Source organism: Ooceraea biroi, chromosome 8, assembly GCF_003672135.1.
Source record: "Ooceraea biroi isolate clonal line C1 chromosome 8, Obir_v5.4, whole genome shotgun sequence".
Taxonomy (NCBI): Eukaryota; Metazoa; Arthropoda; class Insecta; order Hymenoptera; family Formicidae; genus Ooceraea; species Ooceraea biroi.
The window spans coordinates 1,715,098-1,731,832 of record NC_039513.1 but is presented as its reverse complement, the minus strand read 5'-3'; the positions used below and the strand labels follow the sequence as shown (position 1 = coordinate 1,731,832).

The 16,735-nt window shown below is 37.2% G+C and overlaps 2 pseudogenes; both read left to right on the top strand.

The window, feature by feature from the left end:
- The window catches only part of LOC113562435, a 9,327-nt pseudogene extending 7,161 nt beyond the window's left edge, over window positions 1-2,166 (top strand).
- Window positions 2,167-14,655: 12,489 nt separating this feature from the next.
- Window positions 14,656-15,938, top strand: LOC105286083 (annotated as a pseudogene).
- Window positions 15,939-16,735: the final 797 nt, after the last annotated feature.

Sequence of the window (16,735 nt, the reverse complement as noted above, 5' to 3'; positions counted from 1 at the left end):
GCCTACCCGAATTTTTATCGCAAATGCGCGCCTGTGATTCGCGATCGCTTCTGCGCTTCGCAATAAGAACATGGTTCTTTGTAAAGGCGTACCGTATCAGAAAACGTATTTCGACGCTCGTTAGAGATACTCCACTGTTATAAAGAGACACGGTAGTGTCTCACGCCAAGTATACGCGCGGCGAGACCGCACCGTGACTCTTTTACGCGAAGCGACGCTTTCGCAGACACTCAGATTATTAGATCTCAATAACGGCTCATCCGATCAACTTCTAAGTAGGCTCAATGGATAGCTTGGGTTCGAATTGCATAAGAAAAGTGTTTTTATTTTTCTCCTACATGTCCTACGAGCGGAGATATTGCGATGCAAAGTTCGAAATGTCACGATTTTACGATAAAGATACTCCGTTTTCTCCTTGTCTGTCAAGTGAAGGCAAGAGGGGCTCGCGGAGAGACGAATGAAAAAATGTTAAGTTCGCTAATTTCGACGCTAGATGGCTCGAAATGACACGTAAATGTAGAGTCGATAAAGCTAAATGCAGTATCGATTAATATCGTCGCATTTCAAATTTTGCATAACTGTTTAAATATTTCTTTAATTTTAATCATCTCTTAATACATTTTATATGGCACGGTAGTTAAGAGTTGATTAAAATCAAAGAAACGTTTATAAAGTTATGGAAAATTCGAAATATGACGATTTGAGACACATACACACGCGCGCGCGCACGCACGCCCGTCTAGCCACACTGCTACAAAGTCGGGTAGCTGCGCGCCCATAAAGACGGGTTGCTGTGCGCCCACAAAGACGGGTCGCTGTGCGCCTACAAAGACACTACAAAATGTGTGAAATCACAATAAAATTACCTTTTTTAAAAAAGGTACAAAAAAGCGCCAAGCATACGCGCCCGAAGAACGCGTTCAAAGATAACCTCTATAAAACTAATGATATCAACAAATTTCGCCAATTATAAAAATGAGTATTTATGCAAACCAAAAAATCTATTACATTTATTCTATTTATTACATCTATTATATTTTTATATAACTAAATATTTAAAAATTAATAAACATATCAGTTCTTTAACGGCTGTTAATTTGTGGACTACATTATTTGATTATGATGAGTTGACGATCAATATGCGTCAGCAAGGGGATGACTCTTATCGACAATTGTTGTCAAGAATTCGTATTGGTTTATTGACAAAGTCTGATTGCGAGAATCTTGAAAGTAGAAAAATATCGTTTAAAGGTGATTCTTTTGAATCTAGATTAAACGAATTATGTAATTTTATTAACGATTTTCCGTTGGACATTGTTTATTTATTGCCTACTCGTCATATGTGTGATGTTCTTAACGCTGCAATGTTAAACCGCATTGCTTCGAAAGAGATATTATTAATTGCCGAAGATACGATTGACTGTATTCCATATGTGAGAAAGAAAGTATCAAAAGTATTACCGAATAATGATGATGATAATTCTAAAACTGCTGGACTTTCAAAAGAAATTGTAATTAAGATTGGAGCAAAAATTATGATAAGGCGTAATATTGATGCTACTTTAGGTCTTGTGAATGGCACAATAGCAAAGGTAATTTCAGTTGTACAAGATACGTCTACCGATCATGTAGAAAAAATTAAGCTTCTTTTACCATCAGGATCAGAATGTTTAATTGAAAGGGTGAGCGTTAAATTTGAAGTGGTGGATGGAGCGTTTGTTACTAGAAAACAATTTCCATTGTGTCTGAGTTATGGAATCACCATTCATAAAAGTCAGGGACTGAGCTTACAAAGTACTATTATGGACATAGGCAACTCTATATTTAATTGCTGTCAAGTTTATGTTGCATTATCATGAGTAACGTCTCTTAGAAGGGTTGCATTTAATTAACTGTGATCCTTCATCAGTAATAGCTGATGAAAAAGCTATTAGGGAATATAATCGACTAAGAAATAAGTACAAACCAGAAGCAGAAATAATTACTGTTGCAAAAGAACGCTATCGCAAAGTAAAAGATGTTCCATGGGCATTGTCAATAGTAATTGCTTCAATTCAAGAGATTGTCAAACTCAAAAATTACGGCAAAATATTACTTGGGTTTTACATGGATTTCAAAGTACAGACAATGTTTCATGTTATGCAAATGCAGCATTATAATGTCTAATGCATTTAAGTACCATTAGAAAACATTTGTCTAATTGCAATAAATCAGATGATTTTAAAAATGTTAATGCATCGATATGAAAATGGAATGTGCAATTTGAATACATATGCAGTACGACGATATTTAGGAGAACCGTTTTCAATAAATGTAAAACGTGATGTATTCGAATTTCTTACAATCCTATGTACAAAACATGATTGTATAAGACAACTGGTAGAGCATCAAGTAACTTCTACTAGTCGATGTAAATCTTGTGATTATACAAACAAATTTACTTGTAAGGATATAGTTATTTCAATACCTATTAACAATTTGGGGAAAAAAGCTATAATCATAACGATTTATTAAATGTTACATTTTCACATTGGTGTCAGTCAGATGAGTCACGCGAACAGTGTACAGGAAATTATATTTTGTTTAAGAATGAAGTAACAGTAACAAAAGATATAGTTATTATTCGTTTAGTATTATTTTCATCCCAAGATGATAAAATGGTGAAAGCAATACGTAAATTTAATATATGTACTATTCCTACAACTAAAGTTTTAATAGCTAGACAAACGTATAAGCTTATGAATGCTATATTTCATAGTGGTTTATGTATTGAGGATGGTCATTACACGAGTATATGTAGAGAAGGAATGTCTAGTAATTGGATTGAAGCTGATGATGCACAAATTAAAAAAAGACAATGGCCTAGAGGTGCTAAAGATATTTATATATTATTCTTACAAAAACTTGATAGTAAATAAATATATTTAACGTATTGCGCAATAGTATAGACATAATGAATTAAGGAATTTTAATAAAACTGGGACTGTTCGCAAACCAGCGTGCGCGATTATATATATAGACTATCGAAAGTTTTAGATTTACGACGCCGAATAGCTCCGCGTTTCTTTCTTCATTGTTCATTGTTGTGATACTATCAGCTGATACATCGCGCTCCGAAATTTAGTGACTAACGACTCGTCGTGTTTATGTCGATTGCCTCGCTTCAAACGCGTGATCGGTGATCAGCCAATGATACGCAACCACACGTTTTGGCAAAAACCAAATTTCTAGCTAACCGTCGCCGATCGCTCGTCGAATCGAGTCAGTCGGGTGCCTGCTCTATGCCCGCTCCGTGCTCAGCTGTTCAAGTCTATTAACGAGTCTGTCGCCTGCTACTGGCCGCGCTGTACTCAAATCATCACGGAGTTACAAGCACCGTACTCCGTATCAGCACTCGGCGTCGCGAAACTGCATACTGTGCTGTAATCGCGACGATTTAGCAGTTCGCGGTCTGATTTGGATTCATCGATCCAATTCCGCTAATCAGTGTGCGATTTGTCGGTGCGTATTCGGCAGCAATCGTGCATAAAACTATATAAACTATAGCTGTGTTGTGCTTGTGTATCGTTCCGTCGGGCGTGCGGCGAAATCGAGCGAAGCGTGTCGGAAAGAACTGTGGTGGACCGAACAATCACCAGCAATCCGTCAATCGTCACTAAACCAAGGAAGGACGATCGGTCGGCACCAGCCAAACCAACCCCGAGATAGCGGAGGAATCATTGGATCCAGACGGCCCGCGCGGATCGCTCGTTTCCGACGGCCAACCTCAACCCGCGTCCCGACGGTCATCAACTGTTATATCGAATAAACGTGAAGCAAATTTGCAACTGGTTAATTTACTTGGTTCAAACCCGCCACAATCACTCTAGCGAGTCTTCGGATTCGCGCGACGCATGTTTCCGAGCTCAGCGCTGGGCTGTACCGGTTTATTATCTCTGCAACTCCGCGCGTGTGATCGTGTTCGCGATCGCGACGCGCACAGTGACTGATATCTGGTCATGTAGTAATTATAAATAATTTTACCATTTTTACATATATCTGTTTGCTATTTGATATATCTTATTATGTGTCACTTCAGCAAAATGATATTCCGCACTAAATAATTTGTACTTTATTACAGTATAACTTTATATTTATTTATTAAACAAAATAAAATACGACAAGAGTGGTGGTAAGATAATTTTAAAAACCTTGATTGACAGCAGGATTGAGTAGGTATAATACATAAAGTATAATACAATTTTATACGATGTATTATACGATGTATTATACGTAACAATTTGTGACATGTAATTCATGTATTACCTTTTTAAAAAAAGGTATAAAAAAAGCGCCAAGTATAAGCGCCCGAAGTTCTTTCAAACCCGAAATTCTTTCAAAAAAGAACTCTACAAAATTGATATCTTTCAAACCCGAAGTTCTTTCAAAAAAGAACTCTATAAAACTAATGATATCTTTCAAACCCGAAGTTCTTTCAAAAAAAGAACTCTACAAAACTAATGATATTAACAAATTGCGCCAACCACAATAGGTATTTATGCAAACCAGAAAATCTATTACTTTTTATTATTACTCTTTGGCCGATATTCATTGTTGATTCTTATTTAAGACCATCTTAAGTACATTCATAAGATATTTGAATTGATACGAATAAATATTTTAATACATATACATATATAAATATGTCAATACAAATGTGATTTTTGAAAATACTTGGTGCTGCTAAACCGAATAAAACATTCTTAGTATTTAATTAATCTAAACATTACAATAATTTGCTTAGACTCTAATTTACACAACTTGCCGAAATACATAAAATATATGTACAAATGTAGTTAATTACACTTATTCTATACTTAACTCTAATGTCTCACATACACACAGACGCGCGCACGCGCACGAGAGAGAGAGACACACACACACCTAACTTACATAACACAATCACCGAAATACACACACACACATTCACAAGAGAGGAAGAAAGAGAATAAGGCAATTAACATATTTGTTCGATTTGTTTAGAATTTTTTATTCGGTTTAGCAGCGCCAAGTATTTTCAAAAAACACATTTGTATTGACATATTTATACATGTATATGTATTAAAATATTTATTCGTATCAATTCAAATATGTTAGAGATATTGAGGATGTGTGTTGTGTCTCTTATGCAAAGTTTGTAAGTGTGTGTATCGACGGAGCGATGTGTTGCGTGTAAGAGCCGCGAGAGTTCGCAGGCGTGCGTATACGTTTCTTTTCTTTTTTTGTTAATCTTGGTTTACCGCCACGTTGTGATGTACATGCGATATATTCAGTTTATAATAAAAACTTTATTATACATTAACCGTGTCGTACTCATCGCTAAAAGTATCAACAAAATATCTTATGAATGTACTTAAGATGATCTTAAATAAGAATGAACAATGAATATCGGCCAAAGAGTAATAATAAAAAGTAATAGATTTTCTGGTTTGCATAAATACCCATTGTAGTTGGCGCAATTTGTTAATATCATTAGTTTTGTAGAGTTCTTTTTTGAAAGAACTTCGGGTTTAAAAGATATTATTAGTTTTGTAGAGTTCTTTTTTGAAAGTATTTCGGGTTTGAAAGAACTTCGGGCGCTTATACTTGGCGCTTTTTTTATACCTTTTTTTAAAAAGGTAATTTTGTTGTGATTTCACACATTTTGTAGTGTAAAGTATGTTATTCTTTTCTTTTTATTAACGGCATTAATAACATTTATTATCAGCAAAATGATTTGTTAATATCATTAGTTTTGTAGAGTTCTTTTTTTAAAGAACTTCGAGTTTGAAAGATATCAGTTTTGTAGACTTCTTTTTTGAAAGAATTTCGGGTTTGAAAAAGTTACAGAATGCACAGCCAATCTTGCCATTAGACAATTATACTGTTTTAACATCATCTTATAAAATCATCTTACTTCTAACAAAACGAGTTTCTTTCTAACAAAACGATTTTCTTCGTAAATATCTTCGTAAATAAACTACACAATTACAACACATATTAACAATAATATATATCTCTGTCTACATGTAACTGTCATAACGAAAAGGAAGCGAAGGAAACTCGGTGAACGATGATGCGAAACATCGGAACGAATATACACGAATGTAATGATTGTAATTGTAATGATAACTTCACATCACTCTTCCGGCATCAACCTCACCATCGTAAAGGAACTCATGCGTGACTCTTTATCTCTAAATGTTTCTCCGCATCCATCCAACTTTCACATCACTCTTCCGCTGTCATCCTCACCATCGATAAAAGAACAGAAGTGCAATAAACTAAAAGAACACACATGCAATAAACATTTAGCAATACCATGAAGAACAAAGACATAAAATGTATAAAAGTAATCATCAATAGAAGAATAGAAATGCAATAAACTATTAGATATAAAATTTAAAAAATTAATCATCGATAAAAGAACAATGACTAAACGTGCTGAACGTCAGAATATATAAAATTTATGCCCTTATCTTTATATCTCTCTCTACATCCATCCAGCATTTATCCCAGCTTCACATCACATCACATCATTCTTCGGCTCTCATCCTCATCATCGATAAAAGGACAGAAGTGCAATAAACTAAAAGAACACACATGCAATAAACATTTAGCAATACCATGAAGGACAAAGATATAAAATTTATAAAAGTAATCATCAATAGAAGAACAGAAATGCAATAAACTATTAGCAGGTTGCGAACAGTTACCATGAAGAACATAGATAGAACATTTATAAAATTAATTATCGATTAATGAACAGAAATGCAATAAATAAAATTAATCATTGATAAAGGACAGAAATGCAATTATTAACAGGTTGCGAACAGTCTGGTAACATTGGCATGAAGAACGTAGATATAAAATTATTGACAGCTAATCAACATAACCAAAAAGTACTTACAGCCGCACATGTCTTCCTTGGCTGCGTTCGGATTCTCCGCCCGGTCTCACATCTTCCTTGACATGTGTTCTTTATAGCTGCAGTGCTGGACTATTGCATTTGAACTCACTCAACTACTTCTTGCACTTCATCACGTCGTAAACACTAATAACTCGCATCTCTGGTATGTACTGAAGCCAGATCGCGGCCGCGGCTCAAATTCAGTTGAAGCATCTGAAGCATCAACTGGACCGCGTCGTACATCCGTACATGCTATCTCGCATCTCTGGCGCACGCGAGAAAACCGATATTAGCTGCTGCCATCTCGTTGAAAAGAACGAACTGTACAAACGACGATGTTAACGACATTTTTTAAATGAAATTTTCTAATTTCAGACTTTGCATCGCTATATCTCCGCTCGTAGGGCATGTACAAGAAAAATAAAAACACTTTTATTATATAATTCGACCCCAAGCTATCCATTGAGCCTACTTGGAAGTTGATCCGTTCAGCGGTTATTGAGATCTAATAATCTGAGTGTCTGCGAAAGCGTCGCTTCGCGTAAAAGAGTCACGGTGCGGTCTCGTTGTGCGTATACTTGGCGCGAGACACTACCGTTGTCTCTTGATAATACTTACAGATGGCGCTACATTAGTCATAACCTCATGGTCATGATTATGCAGCATACTCTCTGATACTATTATTATTAGTTGCTATAGTTACTTAGATGATAGTTAAAATCTGTTTTGCGAAAATTAAAAAAATAATTAAAAATAATAATTATGCATCGTGTTGGGCGACCACAACATTGTTACTGGGAGGAAGGAGACTTTAGGAAAATTGAAAAAGATAATAAAACTTTTGTATTATGCTTATACTGCAACAGAACACTCGTAAATACATCCAAACTAGGTTAATAGATCACAGGTAAAATATCTATTTTCTAATTAAAAATAATAAACAAGAATTCACAAAGAAAAAATTTTATAGGAACTATTGCCGTAAAAGTGATTATACAAACGAAAATCCTTCAACGTCTTTTGAACCAAGCATCAGTGTCATTTCACTCTCTGAGCCAAGTACCAGTGTCATTTCACTCCTTGAGCTAAGCACCAGTGTCATTTTACTTTCTGAGCCAAGCACCAATGTCATTTCACTCTCTGAGCCAAGCACCAGTATTGTTGAACCACCATCAAAACGGGTAGCTCTATCCAGTATTCATTATAATCATCAGAAGCAGTCGGCTAGCTTCACTAATCGAAAAAATCGAATTCAATCTTTTGTCGATCGAATATCGAGTTCAGAACAAATAACAATTGACGAAGCATTGTTGAAGTTCATATGTGGATGCAATATTGATTTTGCTGTTCTGAACTCTTGTCACTTCAAGAATTTCATAAAATCTCTAAGGCTAGCATACGAAATACCATCAAAAAATGCAATAAACACTCTTCTTTCAAAAGTATATCAATTGATGCCACCTCTTTCAAACACAGAAGAATCAGATTCACAAGGAATATTGTTGTTAACAACACAAAGATATTCTGAAAATTCAACACATATAATTGGAATTTTGCATAATGAAACTAAAGCCAAATTATTTATAAAGTTGTGGCCGTTATCTTCAGTTGAAACTGATTCAACGACAATTTTGAATGAAGGAATTGAGATTACAAAAACCAAGTTCAATATCTACATTTTATGCAGTCGTTGCTGATAATGATTCATTAATACCTAAATTGATTATCGCGGAGAACCAGTGGTACTTAAAATGTCAGGCTGCGATTGCTAAAGATTTAGCAAACATGCTACTGGATACTGAATTTTTCTTAAAAGTTAAAAATTTATTAAAAGCCTTCAGCACTGCAGAAGTGACAAAAGAATTAATGAAATATGGAGGAGTTTTATTTCAATTAAGTGATAATTCATCATGTTTTGCTTGCAGAGATATGTATAAGAAAAATCAAGCTTTAATGAAGCGGATTATGACTGAAGGAAACTTTTAAGAATAAATTTTTAAGATCTTATTATAAAATGTTTGAATGTTAGAATGAATGAATAGAATGTTCAATACATTATCAATACATTATTTATTATCGGCGTATAAATAAATGAAAAGAAGTATCAGAAATTGATATTGTAATATCGCGTATGATCCAGACTCAGGACACTTATGCCGGTATTCATAGTCGGATCTTATATTTAAAACCGTCTTAAGTTTATCTGCAGATGCTGTATAGATCATTTCATTGGCTACGGAGTATCTGAAGATACACTTAAGACGGTCTTAAATATAAGATCCGACTATGAATACCAGCTTTAGAGCCGGTCACTACTGTGCAATGTACCGTGCCTGAGCGTGCGAATTTTAGACGACACGATTAGTTAACTTTAAGGGGATAAAACAGGGTGACAGGACGAAAAAACATAGGTATTTTTAGGAATTTTTTTGAAGCAAACAATATGATATAACATTTTTCTGTTTTATTATACGTAAACTATAACTATTGAAGAATGTATAAAAAAATGTTTCAATCGATTTGATGATGTTCAGGTTTGTGTACACGCATTTCAAAATGGACGTCTCCGAAAATAGCGTTGACAGCAAATTGGCCATATACTTCATTTGAAACCAAAAAAATTTAGAATCTACATATAAATGGTTATTGCAGTACGTAGGGAAATTTAAAAAATTTGAAAAATAACAATTTTATATAACTTTTTTTACATGAACAATTTGTAAAATTTCAAAGTACTATATCATATGTCTACCATTTTGTTATTTTTCAAAATTTTTGAATTTCCCTACGTACTGCAATAACCATTTATATGTAGATTCTAAATTGTTTTGGTTTCAAATGAAGTATATGGCCAATTTGCTGTCAACGTTGTTTTCGGAGACGTCCATTTTGAAATGCGTGTACACAAGCCTGAACATCATCAAATCGATTGAAACATTTTTTTATACATTCTTCAATAGTTATAGTTTATGTATAATAAAACAGAAAAATGTTAGGTAAATGTTCCGATGAGGGGAGCCTGCCCCGATGACCTTGACCTTGACATATATTGTCAAGGTCGCCCTCCTGAGTGACCTTCAAGAGGTTTTAGGCGTCGCTCGTTGTTTGTTAAAAAGTTATTAACAAAAGAAGTTTAATGATTTTGCACGAATTTTCAGCTGTCTACGCGAGCCAAGAACATAATATTGACATATATTACAAAGGTCATCTTCCCGAATAACCCGCACTAGGTTTTAGTCGTCGATCGTTGTTTATGAAAAAGTTATTAACAAAAGGAATTTTGCAAATATAGTAGTTATTTTAAATATTGAAAGATATAAACGACGAATATGTACATGAACGAAGAAAGGAAAGTCATTTAAAGTAGTGAATCGTTAATATATAGAATAGTTTCTTTTAATATAAGTACAAAGTATTCTTCACTTTAACCAAAAGCATAAACAGTTAACTACAAAGTATTCTCTGGTTTAACCTAAACTAACCTAACCTAACCTGGTTAGGTTATGTTTTCCGAAACTGGAGCCTCGGACACATACGCTCGTTTTCAGCCCGCTTCGCGGGAGGGCGGGGGGCGGGGGCTTCGCCACCCCCCCGCCGGGATCCGTGCCGTGTACCAGATGATCACAATCTGTACGGTAAAATCTGTTACACTGGTTCTGGCGGGGGGGGGGGGGCGAAGCCCCTGCCCCCCGCCCTCCCGCGAAGCGGGCTGAAACCGAGCGTATGTGTCCGGGGCTCCAGTTTCGGAAAATATAACCTTTTGCTTGTCGTGGACGGCTGAAAATTCGTGCAAAATCATTAAACTTCTTTTGTTAATAACTTTTTAGTAAACAATGAGCGACGGCTAAAACCTCTTGAAGGTCACTCAGGAGGGTGACCTCTATAACATATGTCAAGGTCAAGGTCATCGGGGCAGGCTCCTCTCATCGGAATATTTACCAAATGTTATATCATATTGTTTGCTTCAAAATAATTCCTAAAAATACCTGTTTTTTCGTCCTGTCACCCTGTTCTACCCTCTTAAACGCTTCTCATTTAAAAACTATTGTAGTCTCAACATTTTGGTATTAGAAAATTCGTCTCCAAATACTCTCAAGAATCTCTCATTAACGGCTCTCTCACTATCGCACTTGTTCTGGGACACCCTGTATAAATAAGAGAATTTATTCGTCTGAACAAAATTTTATTTGTTCCAAATAAATCATTTTTATAAGTGTAGTCCTCGTGAAAAAGAACGGAGAGCGAAGACTGTGCGTCGATTATCGATGGTTGAACAGGAAGATTGTCAGAGACAGATGCCCTTGATGGAAGACCAGTTGGATAAGTTGGCAGAAGCGATGGTATACTGTGTGATCGACTTAAAGAACGAGTTCTTCCATGTACCGATACACAAGGAAAGTAGACGATATACAGCGTTCGTAACCCTAGACAGACAGTACAAGTTCCTAAACGTACCATTCGGATTATGCAATTCTCCAGCGGTATTCCGACACATTAAGGCGGTATTCTGGAAGCTAGTGGCGAAGGGTATAATTTCAATATATGTTGACGACCTGATCATCGCGGGAAAAGACGAGGCTGAATGTCTGGCGAACTTGAAGCAAGTACTGCTTCAAGTTCGCCAGCATACACGGCGAGCGAATACGGATTGAATATCAATTGGCGAAAGTGTGATTTACTGGTGCGATGCGTGGAATATTTGGGTTACGTCATAGAGGCGGGAACAGTACGACCATCAAAGAGAAAGATAGCAGCCGTGGTGAAGTTTCCTAAGCCTACATCGGTAAAGGCGGTGCAATTCTTTTTGGATCTAACAGGCTACTTTCGGAAGTTCGTTCCACATTATGCGGTGATAGCCCGACCGTATCTCAGCTGCTGAAGCGCGATGCGACGTTCGAGTTCGGCGAGGAGCAAGAGTAATCTTTTGAGCAATTAAAGGCATTGCTGGTGAAGGATCCAGTACTCAAACTATATAGAGCAGGTGCAGAGACGGAAGTTCATACAGATGCTTCGCGGAAAGGTTTAGGAGCCATACTTCTACAGAAGGACACGGAGGATAATTTATGGCATCCAGTATATTACGCCAGTTGGAAGACGGTTGGTGCTGAAGAGCGTTATACCAGCTACGAGCTCGAAGTACTAGCAGTGATCTGCCCTACAGAAGTTCCGAGTTTATCTCTTGGGTATACCGTTCCGAATTGTTACCGACTTCAAAGCATTTGTGCAGACGATGGCACAGAAAGACGCATGTTTAAGAGTGGCTCATTGAGCGCTGCGGCTGGAAGAATTTAAGTACACTGTCGAGCATCGAGCAGGAACATCGATGAGACACGCAGATGCACTCAGTCGAAATCCCATTGAGTGTATGGTTGTGCAAGAATCGCAACATCTCTTAATAACGCGGATAAGGCGTGCGCAAGACAGTGATCCAGAATCACAGAAGATTATACAAACGATAAAGAATGGTACCAACAAGGACTTCATCATAGTCAACGGCGTATTGTGCAAGGAAAATCACGGAAACCCTTTATTAGTCGTAACGAAGCAGATGCAACAAGAACTTGTCGTCAGAACACATAAGCGGGGGCATCTCGGATGGCGAAAGACGGAGCAACTAATGAAGCAAGAATATTGGTTTCCACAAATGCGTGCTAAGATATGTCAAGCGATCAACAATTGTGTACAATGTATCTTAGTCGAAAGGAAGCAAGGCAAAGCAGCAGGATGGCTACAACCATTGGATAAAGGCAATCAACCCCTCGAGACATACCATGTAGATCATCTGGGCCCAATTTCTTCAACCAAGAAGAGCGCCCACATTTTTGTGGTAGTCGACGGATTTAGCAAGTTCGTGTGGCTCTATCCAACCAAGTCGACGACGAGTGACAAGGGGGTGGCGCGTTTGAGTAAGCAAGCTGTAATCTTTGAAAACCCACAACGCATTGTCTCGGATCGTGGAACAGCGTTCACGTCACATGCTTTCCATGAGTATTGTGAACGAGAGAAAATAGAGCATGTGCTCATCACGACAGCATACCCCGCGGCAATGGTTAAGTGGAGAGGATAAATCGAATTATCATTGCAATGTTGGCAAAATTATCATTACCCAAGCCAGATGAATGGTACAAATATGTAAACAAAGTCCAGCAGTACATCAACTCTTCGTATAGTCGTAGCACTGGAACGACTCCATTCGAATTGCTGGTATGACAAAAAATGCGACTCAAAGACGATCCTGAACTACGCGACTTAATTCAAAAGGAATATTACGAGATCTTACGGCAGAAGCGAGCAGATCTTCGTGAGGACGCTAAAAGAAATTTCGCTAAAATTCAGCAGGAGAATCAGAGAACGTACAATCGGCGGCGTAGTCGAGCTCAGAAGTACCGAGTCACCGACGTCGTAGCAATCCGGCGTACACAATTAGGACCAGAGCTTAAAGTGTGCCCTAAGTTTTCGGGACCGTACCAGATCACGAAAGTACTCAGGAATGACAGATACATAGTGAAGAAGATTGGCGAACATAGAAGTTCGCAGACCACCAGCACAGTGGCTGACCACATGAAACCTTGGCTATGAAGTCGGGGCTGAGACCCTGACATAGACCTACCGACGGATGCGGAGGATGACTCCGATGGTGAGCCTGACGAGGACGATACGAGAGCTGAGGAGAGGAGCAACTACCAGGGCAGCGAGGACGCTGCCCAGAGTAGGACGGCCGAGTGTAGGGACCATAGAGACGCAGCGGTTGGCTAACCTGGCATAGTGTGGTAGCGGCGAGAGAAAAAGCGCGGGAAGTCAGTCAGTCGAGTCGTGTCGAGAAAGTCGCATAGAGTCAGTCGTGCAATTTCATATTTTTACTCTTTTATTAATTTGCAAAATGCCAGGTTACACACGAAATGAAATTGTTGACATTCTTCTAGTTCTCGGAGAATGCCGTGGTAATTACCGTGCAGCAGCACAATTGTATCGTCAACGCTTTCCTAACAGATATCAGCATCCAGCTGATGTAGTGATTGCCAGAATCGAAAGGCGTGAGAGACAGTGTCCTCCTCCTATAAACCGACAACGTCGTCGTGTAATTGAATGAGATGATCCACGAGTTCTTGTTGTGTTGGCTATGCTAAATCTAAATCCCCATATTTCTGTGCGACAAATTGAAAGACAATCAGGTATTCCAAAATCCACGATTCAAAGAATTATAGCTCTCCACGGTTTCAATCCTTACCACATAACTTTAACTCAGTGCTTAATGCCTAATGATTTCCAACGAAGGCTAGCATTCTGCAATTAGGCCCAAACGATGATACTTCATGATCCAGATTTTTTTAGATATGTAATGTTCTCTGATGAAGCTACTTTCCACAACAACGGCCAACTGAACCGACACAACAGTCATTATTGGTCCGTAGAAAATCCACATTGGTATCGTGAAGTTGACCATCAACATCGCTGGAGTCTTGTTGTGTGGTGTGCAGTTGTGAATGGCTATTTGATTGGTCCGTATTTTTTCGAGGGAAACGTCAACGCAACCAACTATTTACATTTTCTAAGACATGAATTGCCAATTCTTTTGGAGAATGTTGACCTGCAAACAAGACAACGTATGTGGCTTCAACACGATGGCGCGCCAGCCCATAGGCGTAGGAAATTTTTCATAATAAAATTGCCAGTTTGGTTCCATAGTTGACTTTTCATTTCAATTAATTTCCTGGCGGCTTAAACTATTTTGAAATTATATAGAAAATATTGTTCATAATTATAATAATATAGATTTTATCATGCACTTTCGATTATCGAGGGCAGTAGCATACCAACTAATAGATCAATTTAAAGTGTCAGCAAGATTTACTTCTGTACAAGGTATATATTATTTAAACTTTAATATTTATAGTTTAAGTTAATATTTATTAACAAATCTTTTATACTATGTGTATGTTTTATTATATATGAATTAATGTGTTTATTATATATGAAGTAATATATGAATCTTTTGTGTGTGTGTGTGTGTTAATAAATGTAATGTTTTACTCATATTGAAATCTCTTTCAGGTGCTATTGATGGTTCCCACATCAGGATAGATAAACCTACGGAAGATCCTGACTCTTATATTAATCGAAAACAATATTTTTCGATTCATATACAAGGAACTGTGAATCACAATATGAAATTCATAGATGTATTTATTGGATACCCAGGTTCTGTCCATGATGCAAGAGTTTTTCGCAATTCCACTATATGTTATGATCTACATCAACTGTGTGCAGGTAAAGTATAAATAAATAATGTCAAAAAACTGATTTATGCAAAATGTGATATAACAAAACTTAGTTTGTTACTATTATAATATCTTTTAGATAATTATTACTTCTTGGGAGACAGTGCTTATCCTTGTGTAAAAGAGCTAATTGTTCCATATAGAGACAATGGACACTTGACACATGCACAAAGACTATTTAACCAGAAATTAAGTTCATGCAGTTATTGAAAATGTATTTGGATGTCTGAAGCAAAGATTTCGTCAGTAGTATCATTTCAAATTACGAGATATAATACGAATGGTGCGTGTCATACATGCATGCTGTGTATTGCATAACATAGCAAATATACAAGAATTAAAATATTTCGAAGTGCAGGTAGATGATGAGTATCCAGAAGTTGAATTAGAAAATAGACAAATTGAAGTAATTGATAATGCACCAAGGGAATATTAGGGCGACGTAAGAGGAGCTCATGTCCGTCCGTGATCAAATATGTCATTTATTGTCAACTCAATAAAAACATAAAGTAATCTATTAAAACTTTCTTTGGATAATGAGTAATTTCCTGTGTGCGATTGAGTACCCGTGAGTGACGAAGGAAAGATATATTGTCATATAATGTATATTATATTCCGAAAAATTATACCATAAGTATGTAATAAAACATAACAACAAATGCAAAATAAAATAAATAGCTTTATTATGACAATTTTGTTAGATTGGAAATAACTGTCAAATAAACAATAAAAAACAATTGTCTTTATCTTATATATCTCCGCTACCTTTTATTCCTATTTTGTTCTAAAAAATAATAAATATAATAAAATAATAATGAAAATTAACAAGAAAAGTACGCACAAAATATAATTGAAGACAATGTATTAGGTTGTTCATTAAGTTCTGCGGTTTTTTTGCCCTAAATTAAAACATAAATCTATTGTACTTATACATTTATTCAATCTAGAATGTATTGTCCATCTTGATCGACCACCTTCTGCCAACGTTCTGGAAGGGACATAATGCCGCGTTTGTAGAAGTCGCGCGACTTCTGCGCGAAAAAGTCCTTCAAGTACGTTTGAATATCGTCCACTGAATTAAAGCGCTGCCCGTCAAGATTGTTTTGGAGTGACCGGAACAGATGGTAATCCGACGGCGCAAGGTCTGGGGAGTACGGTGGGTGCTGCATGACTTCCCAGCCAAAGCACTTCAACTTCTTCTTGGTCAACAAAGCAGTGTGTGGTTTGGCGTTGTCGTGGTGGAAGACAACGCCCTTCCTGTTCGCCAATTCCGGCCGCTTCTCCGCCACTGCCTGCTTCAATTTTTCTAACTGAGCGCAATGCTTCTCGGCGTCGATGGTCTGACCGCGCGGAAGCAGCTCGAAGTACAGGACGCCTCGCCAATCCCACCACACACTCAGCATCACTTTCTTCGGATGCAAATCCGCTTTGGCAACCGATTGTGACGACTCACCCGGACCGCACCATGACCGCTTGCGTCGAATGTTGTTATATACCACCCATTTTTCATCTCCCGTGACCACCCGTT